Source organism: Bombina bombina, chromosome 6 (genome assembly GCF_027579735.1).
Source record: "Bombina bombina isolate aBomBom1 chromosome 6, aBomBom1.pri, whole genome shotgun sequence".
Lineage (NCBI taxonomy): Eukaryota > Metazoa > Chordata > Amphibia > Anura > Bombinatoridae > Bombina > Bombina bombina.
Genome location: NC_069504.1, coordinates 434,606,675 through 434,624,109, shown reverse-complemented (window position 1 = coordinate 434,624,109; position 17,435 = coordinate 434,606,675). Strand labels below are relative to the sequence as shown.

The window sequence follows — 17,435 nt, the reverse complement described above, 5'->3', positions numbered from 1 at the left end:
TGGGCACTCCAGTGATGTTGCAGCTCTGAAATATGGCCAAACTGGTGGCAAGTGGCATCTTGGCAGCTGCACGCTTGACTTTTCTCAGTTCATGGGCATTTATTTTGCGCCTTGGTTTTTCCACACGCTTCTTGCGACCCTGTTGACTATTTTGAATGAAACGCTTGATTGTTCGATGATCACGCTTCAGAAGCTTTGCAATTTTAAGAGTGCTGCATCCCTCTGCAAGATATCTCACTATTTTTTACTTTTCTGAGCCTGTGAAGTCCTTCTTTTGACCCATTTTGCCAAAGGAAAGGAAGTTGCCTAATAATTATGCACACCTGATATAGGGTGTTGATGTCATTAGACCACACCCCTTCTCATTACAGAGATGCACATCACCTAATATGCTTAATTGGTAGTAGGCTTTCGAGCCTATACAGCTTGGAGTAAGACAACATGCATAAAGAGGATGATGTGGTCAAAATACTCATTTGCCTAATAATTCTGCACTCCCTGTATATATATACTTTTATTTGTAAAGTACCAACATTTTACGTAGCGCTATACAAAGGTACATTACATTTGTTAAGGTACAAACAGTGATAAGGTTACAATACAATGACAAGTTATACAAGAGTATGTTACATACACTGCACAACTTCCTTAACAAATAATACAAAAAGTCACTTAGAACACTTACATTGAAGTCTTACTGAGGAGAGCACTGACCTTAGGGTTGCCACCTCAGCCATGTTTTCTTTGACACTTATGAGTCTCACATGTTACACAGGGCAGAACATGTATTGTGCCACTTGACATCACATGAATAGTGCTGATGATCAGCACAATACATGTTCCTCCCTGTACACCCTACAACATGTGTAACTCATAAGTGTCCAGGAAAACATGGCCGAGGTGGCAACTCTACCTGCCTTTGAGCACAATCAGTAGTCGATGCACTTTTATACAAAGTGAGCTACAGTTTGAAAAGCTTACAATCTAAAGGAGAAAACACTGTAAGACACAGAAGGAGAAGGGAGAGAAATCAGAGACATTGTCTTTGAAGTGTGGTGGTTTCAGGATATGTGAAAGCTGTAGCAGAAAGAGATAACAGAACAGTTTTGTGTGATAAAATTGTGGCACTTCTTGTCATGAGTCAGGTGAAGAGATAATTGCTCCTCTATTAAAGGAGTGATTATATAAATGAGTAAATGATAGGGTGCAACGTGCTTGGAATTTGTCTGTCTTTCTTGCTGGGGCGTGAGATGTCTGGCGGTTGTGAGATATTGGTTTTTTAATACACATAATTAAACATCTCATGGGGATTTTAAGTATAATGCCCCTTTTTAAATTGCTGATCTCTAGCATACAATATTGTAGTATAGTGACTTTTCAGGAGAAATTAAAGGTACAGTTAAGTCAAAATTAAACTTTCATGATTCATACACAACATACAATTTTAAACAACTTTCCAATGTATTTCTATTATGAAATTTGCTTTGTCCTCTTGGTATGCTTTGTTGAAGAGTAAATCTAGTAAGGCTGATAGGAGCTCAGGAGTTTCCACGTGTCTATGGCAGCAGTGTTTGGAACTATACAGGGAGTGCAGAATTATTAGGCAAATTAGTATTTTGACCACATCATCCTCTTTATGCATGTTGTCTTACTCCAAGCTGTATAGGCTCGAAAGCCTACTACCAATTCAGCATATTAGGTGATGTGCATCTCTGTAATGAGAAGGGGTGTGGTCTAATGACATCAACACCCTACATCAGGTGTGCATAATTATTAGGCAACTTCCTTTCCTTTGGCAAAATGGGTCAAAAGAAGGACTTGACAGGCTCAGTAAAGTCAAAAATAGTGAGATATCTTGCAGAGGGATGCAGCACTCTTAAAATTGCAAAGCTTCTGAAGCGTGATCATCGAACAATCAAGCGTTTCATTCAAAATAGTCAACAGGGTCGCAAGAAGCGTGTGGAAAAACCAAGGCGCAAAATAACTGCCCATGAACTGAGAAAGTCAAGCGTGCAGCTGCCAAGATGCCACTTGCCACCAGTTTGGCCATATTTCAGAGCTGCAACATCACTGGAGTGCCCAAAAGCACAAGGTGTGCAATACTCAGAGACATGGCTAAGGTAAGAAAGGCTGAAAGACGACCACCACTGAACAAGACACACAAGCTGAAACGTCAAGACTGGGCCAAGAAATATCTCAAGACTGATTTTTCTAAGGTTTTATGGACTGATGAAATGAGAGTGAGTCTTGATGGGCCAGATGGATGGGCCCGTGGCTGGATTGGTAAAGGGCAGAGAGCTCCAGTCCGACTCAGACGCCAGCAAGGTGGAGGTGGAGTACTGGTTTGGGCTGGTATCATCAAAGATGAGCTTGTGGGGCCTTTTCGGGTTGAGGATGGAGTCAAGCTCAACTCCCAGTCCTACTGACAGTTTCTGGAAGACACCTTCTTCAAGCAGTGGTACAGGAAGAAGTCTGCATCCTTCAAGAAAAACATGATTTTCATGTAGGACAATGCTCCATCACACGCGTCCAAGTACTCCACAGCGTGGCTGGCAAGAAAGGGTATAAAAGAAGAAAATCTAATGACATGGCCTCCTTGTTCACCTGATCTGAACCCCATTGAGAACCTGTGGTCCATCATCAAATGTGAGATTTACAAGGAGGGAAAACAGTACACCTCTCTGAACAGTGTCTGGGAGGCTGTGGTTGCTGCTGCACGCAATGTTGATGGTGAACAGATCAAAACACTGACAGAATCCATGGATGGCAGGCTTTTGAGTGTCCTTGCAAAGAAAGGTGGCTATATTGGTCACTGATTTGTTTTTGTTTTGTTTTTGAATGTCAGAAATGTATATTTGTGAATGTTGAGATGTTATATTGGTTTCACTGGTAAAAATAAATAATTGAAATGGGTATATATTTGTTTTTTGTTAAGTTGCCTAATAATTATGCACAGTAATAGTCACCTGCACACACAGATATCCCCCTAAAATAGCTATAACTAAAAACAAACTAAAAACTACTTCCAAAACTATTCAGCTTTGATATTAATGAGTTTTTTGGGTTCATTGAGAACATGGTTGTTGTTCAATAATAAAATTAATCCTCAAAAATACAACTTGCCTAATAATTCTGCACTCCCTGTATTTAAAGGGTTATGAAACCCAAACTTTTGCGTTCATGATTCAGCTAGATCATGTGATTTTAAACAACTTTTTAATTTGCTTCTATAATCAATTTTACTTATTTTTCTTAGTATCTTTTGTTGCTTAGGAGCCGGATCATTTCTGGAGCACTATATGGCAGCAGTTTTGCAAGAATGTTATCCATTTGCAAGAGCACTAGACGGTAGCTTTATTTCCTGCCATGTAGTTCTCCAGATGCCTACCTATCTATCTGAATCATAAAATACATTTTTAGGGTTTACTATCCCTTTAAGCCATTTGGTGTTTGCAGCATTGTTTATAGCAATATTATGATATAAAACCCAAACATTTTCTTTTGTGATTCAGATAGAACATACAATTTTAAACAACTTTCAAATTTAATTCTATTATCAAATTTTCTTCATTCTCTTGTTATCCATTGCTGAAGGGACAGCATTGCACTACTGACAGGTAGCTTAAAATATTTATTTAGCCAATCACAAGAGACACGTGTGTGCAGGCACCAATTAGAAGCAGCTCCCACTAGTGTATGATATGTGCGTATTCATTTTTTAACAAGGGATAGTGAGAGAACAAATCAACTTTGAAAATAGAAGTGAATTTAAAAGTGTCTTAAAATGACATGTTCTATCTGAATCATGCAGGTTAAATTTTGACTTTCCTATCCCATTAAGACATGCTCTTGAACTCACCTAGGATAATAGAAGTAAACTGGAAAGATGTATAAAACTTCATGATCTAGCAAATACATTTACATTTAATTTAGACTTTACTATCTCTTAAAAAATCCCATAGAAGAGCAAAAAGTAAACAGATACGCAACAAAAAAGCAGAGTATCAGTGGAGTATGTAAATATGCTAGATGACATGAAAAGAAAGCACAGCTAATTGGTGACAGCAAGCAAGGAAGAGAAAGAACCAATTAGATGGATGGAACATTTCCTTTAACAGGGGTAACTATTTCTTACAATAAAGGATTCAGGAAATTGCCTTGTGGTGCGTTCACCATTAGTCTATTTCTCTTGCAGAGACTACAGTTCAAACATTGCATGAAAAGAAATAATGTGCAATCGCATTACAGAGTCTGCCAACTACTCTAGCGTGGGAAAGCAAACTGAGATGGTCAAGCGAATGATCCAGTAACTGCTGCAGTGCTTTAGCTGCTTTTACATCAAGCTTCTTACTCGGTAGCTTTGTTGAATTACCCATTTCCCAAATAGAATTCTAAAACATTTAATTAAAAACAAATGTTTCAGTACTTTAGATAATGGAATTGAGCCAGCACTTTGGCTTTTTACTTAATGCTAAACAGATTTTTGTTTTCTCACCAAACTTTTTTCTTATTTATTTATTTAATTAATTAATATACTTATGACTAGAATAATATATATTCCAGTGAATATTATATTGAATGTAATCAAAGGCATGTGGGGTATTTGCCTTGAAGGGTGTCCTTGACTGCTTCAGTCTCCCCCTGAATTCTGTGCTACCCTTATCACCTCGCTTTCCTCTCCTATTGCTAAATCATTAAAAGAAACAAAACAGACAGTGCCTTGCCAAGTTTAGCAATAGTACACATTGTAGCTATTTAATCATATCATGTATTACAGGAGAGATGTGTATTTGCTTGTTTCAGTTACTGCGTTTGTTCTACAGATTGAATGTTGTAATGTGCTTGTGCAAATTTGGGACTTTAATTTACAAAATACCCTTTTAACACTTGTAAATAATATAAAAATAAAAAACAAATTGTCAGATATCTTTGTTTTTAAGGTTTTCCTGTATGTCCTTTCCCCAACCCTCTTTCACACTCATTATACAAGCCCTATTATGAACAGCTACATCAGTGGTGTGCGGGTCCACCTCATGCGCACAGAAGTGCCTCACATAGCTACAGTAAACCAGCATATTTCCCCCATGAATAAAGTAGATGTCTTTACGTGTTCATGTGCTGAAGTCATTATATGTATATACTTTGTGCCCAGTCATTGTGCATGTGCCCCTTTAAAAACATAGGGGTCGATTTATGAAGCAGCAGATGCTGCTTCCGGCCGTCTCCACGTCAGTTCCGACTGAAGCGGAAGTTAAGAAGCAGCGGTCCAAAGACCGCTGCTCTTTAACTCGTCCGCAACCTCTGAGGTGGCGGACAGTAAAAATCAGCCTGATCGAATATGATCGGGTTGATTGACACCACCTGCTAGCCGCGAATCTGCAGGGGGCGGTATTGCACCAGCAGTTCACAAGAATGATAAATGCCAACAGCGTATGCTGTCAGAATTTATCGATGTACGGCGGACATGAATCCCTATAGTGGATCATGTCTGTACGCACCTACATAAAGACCCCATAGTGCTAGCTTACAAGTGGAGGTTTAAATTTGCCGTTTGCGGGCACGCAATAATTAACCAGCCATTAAAAGTTATTTTGTCACTATAACATTTCTTGAACACAAGGCATGCTTTAGCAGATTATTCCACTATTGCTGGCCTTTGTGTTAAACTCCCACAAAAGAGGGTTAAAAATATAGTTAGCTCTAGTGCCACTCCTCAGGGGCAAGGAACAAATTAGCAGTGGCATATTTGCATAGTCACTTATCATCTGCTGTGTTTAGTTCAGAGGCTAAAGTGTAATGGTGCTTTAGAGCTGACTTTAAGTATGTGTTTAACCCCTTTGAAGGATTTAAGCACATAGCTATAGACAAGCAATAGCGCAATTATAAAATGTTTTAATAAATTAGAGCATGTTACATTTTATTTAAACCATTGATTTAGCAATTCAAATTGCAAAATCACTCTGTATAGATTTGCATGAGTGGAGTATCATACAGAAATATGTTAACAGTGGAACAGACCTAAATAGAGAAAAATGATTAGCTATCTGTAAGGGCAGTTCATAACATTTAAATTATTTTTCCATCATATACATGTGTGACTGGGAACAACCCCAAGTTTCATGAGCTCTGCCAAAGTAGATGTTTAGCGCTAATTACTGTTTAAAAGGAATATAATCATTAAGCAAAATAGTGCTCCTGGAATGCAAATCACGAGGAAAGTTTTGCAAACTCATATAGTATATTTATTAGAATTCACCTGAGATTAAAGGGACATGAAACCCAATATTTTTCTTTTATGATTCAGAGAGAAAACAAATTTAAACATTTCATTTTACTTCTATTATTTAATTTGCTTTATTCTTCATATATCATTTGTTGAAGAAATAGCAATGCACATGGGTAAGCCAATCACACGAGGCATCTATGTGCAGCCACCAATCAGCAGCTACTGAGCTTATTTAGATATGCTTTTTAGCAAAGGATAACAAGACAATGAAGCAAATTAGATATTAGAAGTAAATTGGAAAGGTGAATAAAATTGCATGTTCTTTCTAAATCATGAAAGAAAAAAAACTAGTGCCATTTTGTATGCTTTAATGCAATTCTGGATAACTGGTTTTACTTGAAACGCTGCATATTTACCCACCTCTAATTATTTTAAACCTTTTTTTTCTTTTAAAATAAATCACAAAAGATTAAAAGATCCATTATTTTCTCTCTCACCTATTTCCTCTCTCACACTCCACCCCATTAGCCACTCTCAAATCTCTTCTGTGCTTCATATTGCACATAAATATCTTCCTTACATCTGCCTCTATTAATGTTTTGCAGAGTGATGTTAGCTGAGCGTCAGCTACTCTAGCCAAATACTCTCCCCTGCCATTTATTTACTGAAAGCAGAGAAAGGGGTGCAATGCAAGATTGGGGTCTTACTGTTCTTACATATTGCACTGATCTCTAATACTCGAACAGTAGCATTGATCTAAAAAAGCTGTTATGAGAGTTTTCATTTGCAGAGAGAAATTGATCTGCTGTGATCTGACAGAAGTATATTTACCGTCTATACATTTGATCCAATTACTATAATACTTATTGTTTCAATTAAACTATATGCTATCTGTATTGTTGTGAATACATTTATTGTAGTCCAAAATAATTGTGGGCTAAATGTTGGGCAGCTGCTTTACTGCATATCCTTCTATGTACGTTTTATCTATCCTATTTATCTAATAATACTAATTACCGTTCTTAAACTGATAATTCTATCAATTGTGTTATTATCATTCTTCACTTCTAAGTCAACTATGTTTCCTCTTCTATTATTGATACAAATATTACAGTATCAGTATATATTTTGTAAACCAGTAAAAGCTATTTTAATTTTAATCCTAGAGATAATCAACCGATGCTGTAGAATAGGGTTTGTCAAGCCCAGTTCTCAAAAAGCCAAATTATAACTTATGTAACCATTCTATGGTAATCCACTGGTTGCCTGGATATAACAGAATATACTTTTTAGTTACCACTGCTGTAAAAAATATGTAACAGGCTTATATGTATTTTGATTTTGTACAGCAGTTTTTGGTTATGTACAACAGCGGTTTAAGAGGTTTTAATTGAGACTGGGCCCACATCTGTAGGAAGCTCATCTGGCCCTACAATCAGAAGTGATGTTGTTACAAGGAGGCCTAGAAAGTGAATGGATTTGCCTTTACAATAAAATGTCAGGGTTTCTAAGATGCTTATCACAGTGATGCTGCACACAAAATACAATATTTATACAGGAAGGCTGTGCACGTGCATATAACCACGAGGGGAGGATGAATCATAGCCACAGAGAAGCAGCCCCATTTTCTTCTATGTGGCTACTGGCTCAGCTTTTACAAACAGCCAGAAAGGGAGCTGTTAAAATGTTCCCCCGGGCCCAGTGAGGTCTAGTTATGTCCCTTCCTAAAACCCTTAAGTGATTATATGACTGGAAATGTCACCCTAGAATCTAAAGGCTCATTTTACTTAGGTGGCTACTATGGGCTAGAATACTACAAGTAGAAAGCTATTGAGATTTTTCGCTTGCGTGCTAACTGCTCAAAGTAAAATTTTAACGTGGCCAGGTTAGTGCGCGTATTACAAATTGAAAGTAAAAGTTAGGGCTCAAACGAGACCCAATGAGCACTAACTTCAGGACTTCAGACATCACGACCCATAGACTTCAACGGAGCACACTTAAAAAAAACCCCAAAAAAAACACATATTGCTTGCACGCTAACTCAACACCTTGTTAGGCCAACTGCACTAAACCCGAAGTGAGATATTAGTATTTCACATTACAATGTTTATATATATATATATATGACGTTTTTGGTGTTCCAAGCACTCCGTGTACTGTTAATCTTCTTCGGTGCACTCCATGGTATACATGTAGAAAATCAAGTGGAAGAAGAGGCACTCACAGGTCTTAATTTCCAATATTTACAACTTTATTTCTGCAAGATATCCATCATAGGATTACATCAGTCAGTCAACGTTTTGGTCCTTGCAGGGACCTTTGTCAAGACTGTATCAACAGGTTTCAGTGCCTTTCGTTCAACTGTGAGTTGATTGGAAATTAAGACCTGGAGTGCCTCTTCTTCCACTTTACTTTTTATATATATATATATATATATATATATATATATATATATATATATATATACACACACACACATATATATGAATATATACAGATATAGATATGAACAGACATGTATAGATACAGTACATATTTAAAAATACAACTAACATTTTCTTCTAGGTGAAGAACATCGGAATGTGAAATGTTTACATTAAAACATAGTAAAACATACTAAAAATATTGAATAAATATTAATTTTCTTAGTAATACCTGGGTGCTCTCAGAACTATATAAAAAAAGTAATCCAGAGAGAGCACTCGCTGTGTTTCAATAAAGGTAATTTATTTGAGTTAATGTTTTCGGGGTACAACCCCCATCTTCAGACTCCACAGGAGTCTGAAGACGGGGGTTGTACCAGGAAAACGTTAACTCAAATAAATCACCTTTATTGAAACACGGCGAGTGCTCTCTCTGGATTACTTTTTTATATATATATATATATATATATATATATATATATATATATATGAATGAGATATAGAATTATTGTCTAGAACATAAGCATTTCTAGGCAAGTATCCCCACTTGCTTTTTTAAAAACAGCAATCCCCTTTAATAGGTAGGATGCAGCCAGATAAACCACTTCTGGAGGATGCAGCAAGATAAACCACTTCTGGACAGCTGCTTCAAGTTTTTTGACTCTCATCAACAGAAGGTAGGTTTACATTGCTGCTTAGTGAAGCCATGATATCATTTTTAGGGAAGCAGACAAGGGAGAAGAAATCGTTATTCAGGGCAGAGTAGATGTCCTTAAAGAAGCAAATAATCTAGTATCAGATAAGAACACATATTAAATCCTGAATTCAGATCCCACAATAACATTTTGAGCTGTAAACCGAAGCCTTTTAAAGGGACACTAAACCCAATTTTTTTCTTTCGATAGAGCATGCAATTTTGAGCAACTTTCTAGTTTACTCCTATTATAAAAAATATAAAAATTCTTCGTTCTCTTGGTATCTTTATTTGAAAAGTAGGAATGAAAGCTTAGGAGCCAGCCAATTTCAGGTTCAGCACCTCTGTACCGCTTACTGATTGGTTATGCTTGGTATTATTGTTTTTAATTATTTGTAAGTGCAAGTTCAGAAAAATGTTTCCGTATACACTGTAATATTTGTTGGAAGACTCCGTTAAAAAGTCCTCTAGGTGTACTGTGTAAGGCCAGGAGCAGCTCCAGCTTTTGCCTTAGTCTGGAAAGACTGTGAAACCAGAAGTGACGTCACCACTGCTAGTAGCTCTGCAATTACACATTTTGTGAATGGCTTCACATCATCAGAGGCTTTTTATTTGTTTCAGATTCAGGAGGAGCCCGTTACAATGATGTTGCTTTAAATGTGCTTCCTTTGGATACAAAAGTTTTATTTAATCATATTATTTTGGAAAATGAATACTTTATTATTTAAATAGTTACTAATTTTCAATGATTAGTTACATTTTTCTTTTACTTATAGATTTCGTAGTTACAACAAACTGATTCTCTTGTTATTTCAGGGAGTGTTATATATACACTTAAATGCTCAAAAAGGACAAATTTCTATTTTATTTTAAAATAGTATTTTAAAATAAAGACAGTTTTTAAGGTTTATTTGTGATAGAATGTTTATAGTTTTTACCTTGTTTAGTTTTTCTATCTATTTCTTCTTTCTTTAAATAAACTAATAAACTATAATTATTCAACATTTTGTTTTACATATTATTATTCATGTGCTTTGTTGTGTCCTATTTTCTGATTCTATTATATTTTTATTATCTGATTCCTATTATTATTTTAGCTTCTAAACATTTTCCTCAGCTATAGGAAAGCTGCCAGGTCAATATTTTTATTTAGAACCTGGGGATTCAATGTTTTTAGAAAAATTTCCCTTCTTCTTATTTCCATCAGTCCATTGCTTCCCTTAGACTTTGGTATTTGTTCTCTAGCTTTTATTTTAGAGTCCTGTGGATTTTTGCTATGTACTTTGGCAAAGTGTTTAGAGACTCCATAGCTTAAACCACTGGTTTTCAAACCTGCCCTCAGGCCTCCCTAACAGGACACATTTTGTGGATATCTGAACTAGAGCACAGGTGATATAATCAGCTGATTAGTAAACATGGTTATTTTACCTGCTCTCAACCAAGGTAATCCAGAAAACCTGGCCTGTTGGGGAGGCCTGAGGACCGGTTTGAGAACCAGTGGCTTAAAGGGACATTAAACACTAAATAAATGATAGATAAAATGATGCATTCAAAGAAATGTCGGAGAATAAGGTGTGTTTTTTTAAGTTTCATTAGCTGTTTAAATATTGACAAAATAAGTGTAAAGTTTTAGTGTCTATAAAACAATGGGAGCTGCCATGTTGTAACTTAGTTTGCCTTCTCTGCTGTGACCATTTAGGGAGTCCGGGACAGTTATAAATAGGTCACTAGAGTGTGCAGCCAATTGCTGTGTGGAATATAACAGTGTTCTGCACTTCTTTTTCTAACAGTAACTGAAAAGCTCACAATTTCAGAAGGGAATTACAGGAAAAGGGGACAAAATAAATAATAAAAATATATTGCAAAGTTTTTATTTTTATTTATAGTTTATCATTTTATATGACCATCTCAAAGTGTTTAATGTCCCTTTAAGTCTCCCTATTTTATGCTGTTTATATGTTCTAGACATCTTTTCGTGCGACCTACATAAAGGAAATTGCACTGTAGAACATAAAATATGTATTCTGAGTTTCAATTCAGAAATGTTTTTATAGCTAGTTTGTTTTGCATTGTGTTTGTGATCCATTTGTTATTTTCCCTATTTTTATCTGTGTGTTCACAGCACACACAGCTCTTCCTATCACATTTGAAAAACCCTTTTACTGACAGGATTTTTTCTTTTTGTTTTTTTTCCCCATAGTTTTGTTCTTCATATTTATATTCTTTTTATATATAATTTTGGCTGCATTATCTATTTCTTTCAATAAAATTGGGTCTTTTTTCAGTATTCCCCAGTATTTTTCTATTATTTTGCGTATCTTTCATGCCTCACAATTGTATGTAGTGGTGAATCTGCTTTTGTTTGTAGTTTCTTGTTCCTTTATTCTTTCTTTCTTCTTTTTTAGGATGCATAAGGATTTCTCAGTTTGTGGTTATGGCTATGTTGTAGGATTTGTTTAATACATAGAGTATTTCTTCTCTCTGAATTTCTCTTTTTAGATGCCTGGGGCGCGATCCGATATCGATCGCAGTTTGCGGCGCAAGCGAGGGAACCGGCGTCGCCCGCAGTTTCAGCTCGCAACTCGAGCCATCCCATATAGGTCGCCGTCAGATGCTAACGTGCCGTAAGTCTCACAAACCAGCGATGTCCAGAAATCTGCGTAAGTACAAATTTCTGGCGTCGCCAGTGACTTGCGGCACGTTAGAAACTGCCGGCGCCTATAAAACCTGACTAAAGTTTAAAACACCCGCACTGTCTAACACGCCTCCCTAACATAGCCCGCACTGTCTAACACGCCTCCCTAACATAGCCCGCACTGTCTAACCCTCTATCCGCTATCCCCCCTCACTAGCCTAACAATAAAAAAGCTATTAACCCCTAAACCGCCGCTCCTTTACCCCGCCGCAACCTAATAAAGTTATTAACCCCTAAACCGCCGCTCCCGTACCCCGCCGCCAGCTATATTATATCTATAACCCCCTAAAGTGAGCCCCTAACACCGCCGCCAACTCTATTAAAATGATTAACCCCTAATTTAATCTACCTACCCCGCCGCCAGCTATATTATCTATATTAACCCTAAGTATATTATAGTTAATATAGGTATTAGATTATATATATTAACTATATTAACCCTAATTATATTAGGGTTAATATAGTTAATATAGTTACTATAGTATTTATATTAACTATATTAACTCTATCTAACCCTAACACCCCTAACTAAATTTATATTAAATTAATCTAATTCATTTATAAACTAAAATATTCCTATTTAAATCTAAATACTTACCTATAAAATAAACCCTAAGATAGCTACAATAGTTAATATTTATTTTACAGGTAAATTGTTAATTATTTTAACTAGGTATAATAGATATTAAATAGTTATTAACTATTTAATATCTACCTAGTTAAAATAATTACCCAATTACCTGTAAAATAAATCCTAACCTAAGTTATAAATACACCTACACTATCAATAAATTTAATAAACTACAAACATCTATCTAAAAATACAATTAAATTAACTAAACTAAATTACAAAAAAAAACAAACACTAAATTACAAAAAATAAAAAAAAGATTACAAGATATTTAAGCTAATTACACCTATTCTAAGCCCCCTAATAAAATAATAAACCCCCAAAATAAAAAAAATTCCCTGCCCTATTCTAAATTCAACAAATTTCAAAGCTCTTTACCTTACCAGCCCTTAAAAGGGCCTTTTGTGGGGCATGCCCCAAAGAATTCAGCTCTTTTGCATACAACAAATACAATACCCCCCCCCATTACAACCCACCACCCACATACCCCTATTCTAAACCCACCCAAACCCCCCTTAAAAAAGCCTAACACTACCCCCCTGAAGATCTCCCTACCTTGTCTTCACCACACCGGGCCGAACTCCTGATCCGATCCGGGCGATGTCTTCCTCCAAGCGGCAAAGAAGAATTCTTCCTCCGGCGACGTCTTCCTCCAAGCGGCAGCAAAGTCTTCATTCTTCCGGCGGCATCTTCAATCTTCTTTCTTCGCTCCGCCGCCGCGGAGCATCCATCCCGGCCGACTGCTGAACTTGGAATGAGGTACCTTTAAATGACGTCATCCAAGATGGCGTCCGCCGAATTCCGATTGGCTGATAGGATTCTATCAGCCAATCGGAATTAAGTTAAAAAAATCTGATTGGCTGATTGAATCAGCCAATCAGATTCAAGTTCAATCCGATTGGCTGATCCAATCAGCCAATCAGATTGAGCTCGCATTCTATTGGCTGTTCCGATCAGCTCCCAAGCTTTCATTCCAGCTTTTTCAAATAAAGATTCCAAGAGAGCAAAAAAAAAAATAGGAGCAAATGAGAAAGTTGCTTAAAACTGCATGCTCTATCTGAATCATGAAAGAAAAAAGGTGAGCAGTTTTCAACTTACTGCCTAAAATGATTTTTTTGAGTATCTAACATACCTATGGGGCCGATTTAACAATGTGCGGCCGCTATCAGGGGGTGTCAATCAACCCGATCGTATCCTATCAGGCTGATTGCTGTCTGTCACCTCAGAAGTGGAGGATGAGTTAAGGAGCAGTGGTCTTAAGACTGCTGCTTCTTAACTCCTGTTTCCGGCGAGCATGAAGGCTCGTGCAGAAACAGATGCAGATGGGGCATGATAAATCAGCACCTATAAGTTTTTTTCTGTTCATATTCCCCCTATTTCTTTCCCTGCCTTTTTTCTATTGAGCCCAGTCTTCCACCTCCTTTCCTGTGAAAAAAATAAATATATATATATATATATATATATATATATATATATATATAAAATACACAAAAAATACAAATGTATATACATTTATACACACATGCACATATTTAGACACACATATATACTGTATATATATATATATATATATATATATATATATATATATATATATATATACACACACAATATCTCACAAAAACAAACATTTTTATCACCTGATAAATGTATTTATTTCTTGACACGGTGAGTCCACGGATCGTCATCAATTACTGTTGGGAATATCACTCCTGGCAAGAAGGAGGCAAAGAGCACCACAGCAAAGCTGTTAAGCATCACTTCCCCAGTCATTCGACCAAAGGAAAAGGAGAGAAAGGATGCAACACAAGGTGCAGAGGTGCCTGAGGTTTACACAACAAAAGAACTGTCTGAAAAATACAGGGCAGGCCGTGGACTCACCGTGTCAAGAAATAAATAAATTTATCAGGTAAGCATAAATTTTGTTTTCTTTCTAATGACATGGTGAGTCCACGGATCATCATCAATTACTGTTGGGAATCAATAACCAAGCTCGAGGACACAGATGATAAGGGAGAAACAAGACAGGTAACCTAAACAGAAGGCACCACTGCTTGAAGAACCTTTCTCCCAAAAGAAGCCTCAGCCGAGACAAAAGAATCAAATTTATAAAATTTTGAAAAAGTATGTAGAGAGGACCAAGTTGCAGCCTTGCAAATCTGTTCCACAGAAGCTTTATTTTTGAAGGCCCAGGAAGAAGAAACAGCCCTCATGGAATGAGCTGTGATTCTCTCAGGAGGCTGCTGTCCAGCAGTTTCATAGTCCAAGCGAATTATACTCCTCACCCAGAGAGAAAGAGAAGTAGCCGTAGCTTTCTGACCCTTGCGTTTCCCAGAGAAAACGACAAACAAAGCAGAAGACTGGCGAAAATCTTTAGTCGCCTGCAAATAGAATTTCAACCAACGCACCACATCTAGATTGTGCAGTAAATGCTCCTTATGAGAAGGATTAGGACACAAAGAAGGAACAACGATTTCCTGATTAATATTCCTATCCAAAACCACTTTAGAAAGGAATCCTAGCTTAGTACGTAGAACCACCTTATCAGAATGAAAGATAGGGTAAGGGAAATCATACTGCAACGTCGAGAGTTCAGAGACTCTCCGAGCAGATAGAAATGGCAACAAGAAACAAAACCTTCCAAGATAACATCTTAATATCTAAGGAAAGCATAGGCTCAAACGGAGCCGGCTGAAAAACTCTAAGGATAAGGTTAAGACTCCAGAGAGGAGTAACAGATTTAAACACAGGCCTGATTTTGACAAAGGCCTGACAAAAGGATTGCATGTCTGGCACATCCGCCAGACGCTTATGCAACAAAATAGGCTAGGCAGAAGTCTGACCCTTCAGATTGCTTGCTGCCAAATATTTCCCCAGACCCTCCTGGAGAAAAGACACATTTCTAGGAATCCTAACTCTACTCCAAGAGAAGCCCTTGGATTCCCACCAATACAGATATTTACGCCATACTTTATGGTAAATCTCTCAAGTCACAGGCTTATGAGCCTGTATCAAGGTCACAACAACCGAATCTGAGAACCCACGCTTAGAGGGAACTAAGTGTTCAATCTCAAAGCAGAAGCTTCATAGAAACAACATTTGGATGAGAGAAGACATCTCCTCTAGGTCTGCATATCAGGTCCTGTGAAGCACGCAAGGAAAAGTAGAATTACCTATGCTCTCTCCTGTTTGATACGAGTAATGATTTGTGGAAGGATAGCAAATGGAGGAACCAGGTATGTCAGCCTAAAACCCCAAGGAACCGACAGAACATCTATCACAACGGCCTGAGAACTCTTTCAAACCGTACCTTGGCAGCTTGGCATTTTGCCAAGACGTCAACAGATCCAACTCCGGCACCCCCATTTAAGTGTTGAGTTGGAGAACACCTCTGGCAGAGTTCCCACTCCCCAGGAAGTTGTCCAGTTGTCCACTCCTGGAATGTAGATGACAGCAAGACAACATTGAAAGCTTTCACCTACTGAATAATCCAAGTCAGCTTCTACATGGCGAAGGAACTTCCTAGTTCCTCCCTGAAGGGTGATGTAAACCATAGAGGCGGAATTGTCCGAAAAGGAACCAAGCTAAGGATAATTGAGGTCAAGCCCTCAAAGCATTGAAAAACGCTCTCAACTCCAAAATGTTAAAGAGGAGAGCAGACACTTCTGCCCGTAAATAAAACCCAGACATTTTTGCAGCCCAGCAGTTTGGTGTCTGTGTCACATCACTCAGGAATGTCTCTAAGAGACTGATGTCCATGATAACCATCAGACCAATTCCCTCCATACATTGAAACACTAAAAAGTGAAGGTAAAATCAACTGCAGCTAGATTCAAAATCCCAACCTTATGTTTGCAAGATGTATAAGCTATCTACCGGATCACTAGATCTTGCTGTAGGCTGGACAGAGAGAGGAAAATGAATAATCCCTGATTATCTGACCTCTGTTAGAAAATTCTCCTATAGAGTCAAATAATGGTCAAGCATACCACACCTGGAGGTACTGACCAGACCTGACCCTGCATAAATTCCGAGATCAAACAAAATCGAGAGCATTGAGGGTATTGTGGCGGAAGTCCCAATAAATTAGCCTTGAGGATGGGACCAGAGAACTCTTCTCCAGATTAATTTCCCGTCCTTGGAATAGAATATTGTACAAGATCTCTTAAAAGAGAGATTGCTCGAAGTCAGGATGACACCTGAACCATATACCGTCAGAAAAACACACTTGTAATATCCCAAGACCAGAAGGTCTTTCTAGGATGACAAAAACTAAGTTCAGTATGAACAGGCCCTCTTGAACCAAAGGAGAAGGATACTACTTTGAAGGTCAGCATCTGAGACTTGAGGTATATACCTATATCCCATTCCCAAACTGAGACTGGAACTATCACTCCAAGAGATAAAGACCCTGAATCTAGTTCAAGGAATGCCTCTCATCCTATTTGGATTGCAGATTCCCTAGAAAGAGAAATCTGCACTTGGAGGACAATTAAGATTGGACTCGAAAAGGCATGACCCAAACAAAATCTCCTCCTTAAAAGGAGACGCCAGAAGCTTGGATTTGGAGGAAAACAGAAAGTATTGAGTCTGTAACTGCAGAACTATAAGCCTAGACTGTACCACTAAACTGCAGGTAGGCTTTTCAGATGACCATAGATTTCAGCTACAATGCCCAGCGGGTAGTACAGCAAGTCTAATAAGCAAGACATTGCTCTAAATGAACAATTAAACCTCCAGCTTCTTAGCTATGAATCCATAAAGGA

At 37.6% G+C, this 17,435-nt stretch overlaps 1 protein-coding gene across 1 annotated transcript in view; it reads right to left on the bottom strand.

Annotated features, from left to right (window-relative positions):
* The window catches only part of LOC128663052 (organic cation/carnitine transporter 2), a 190,834-nt gene that overhangs the window by 149,168 nt on the left and 24,231 nt on the right, over positions 1–17,435 (bottom strand). The gene's annotated exons all lie outside the window — the stretch shown is intronic.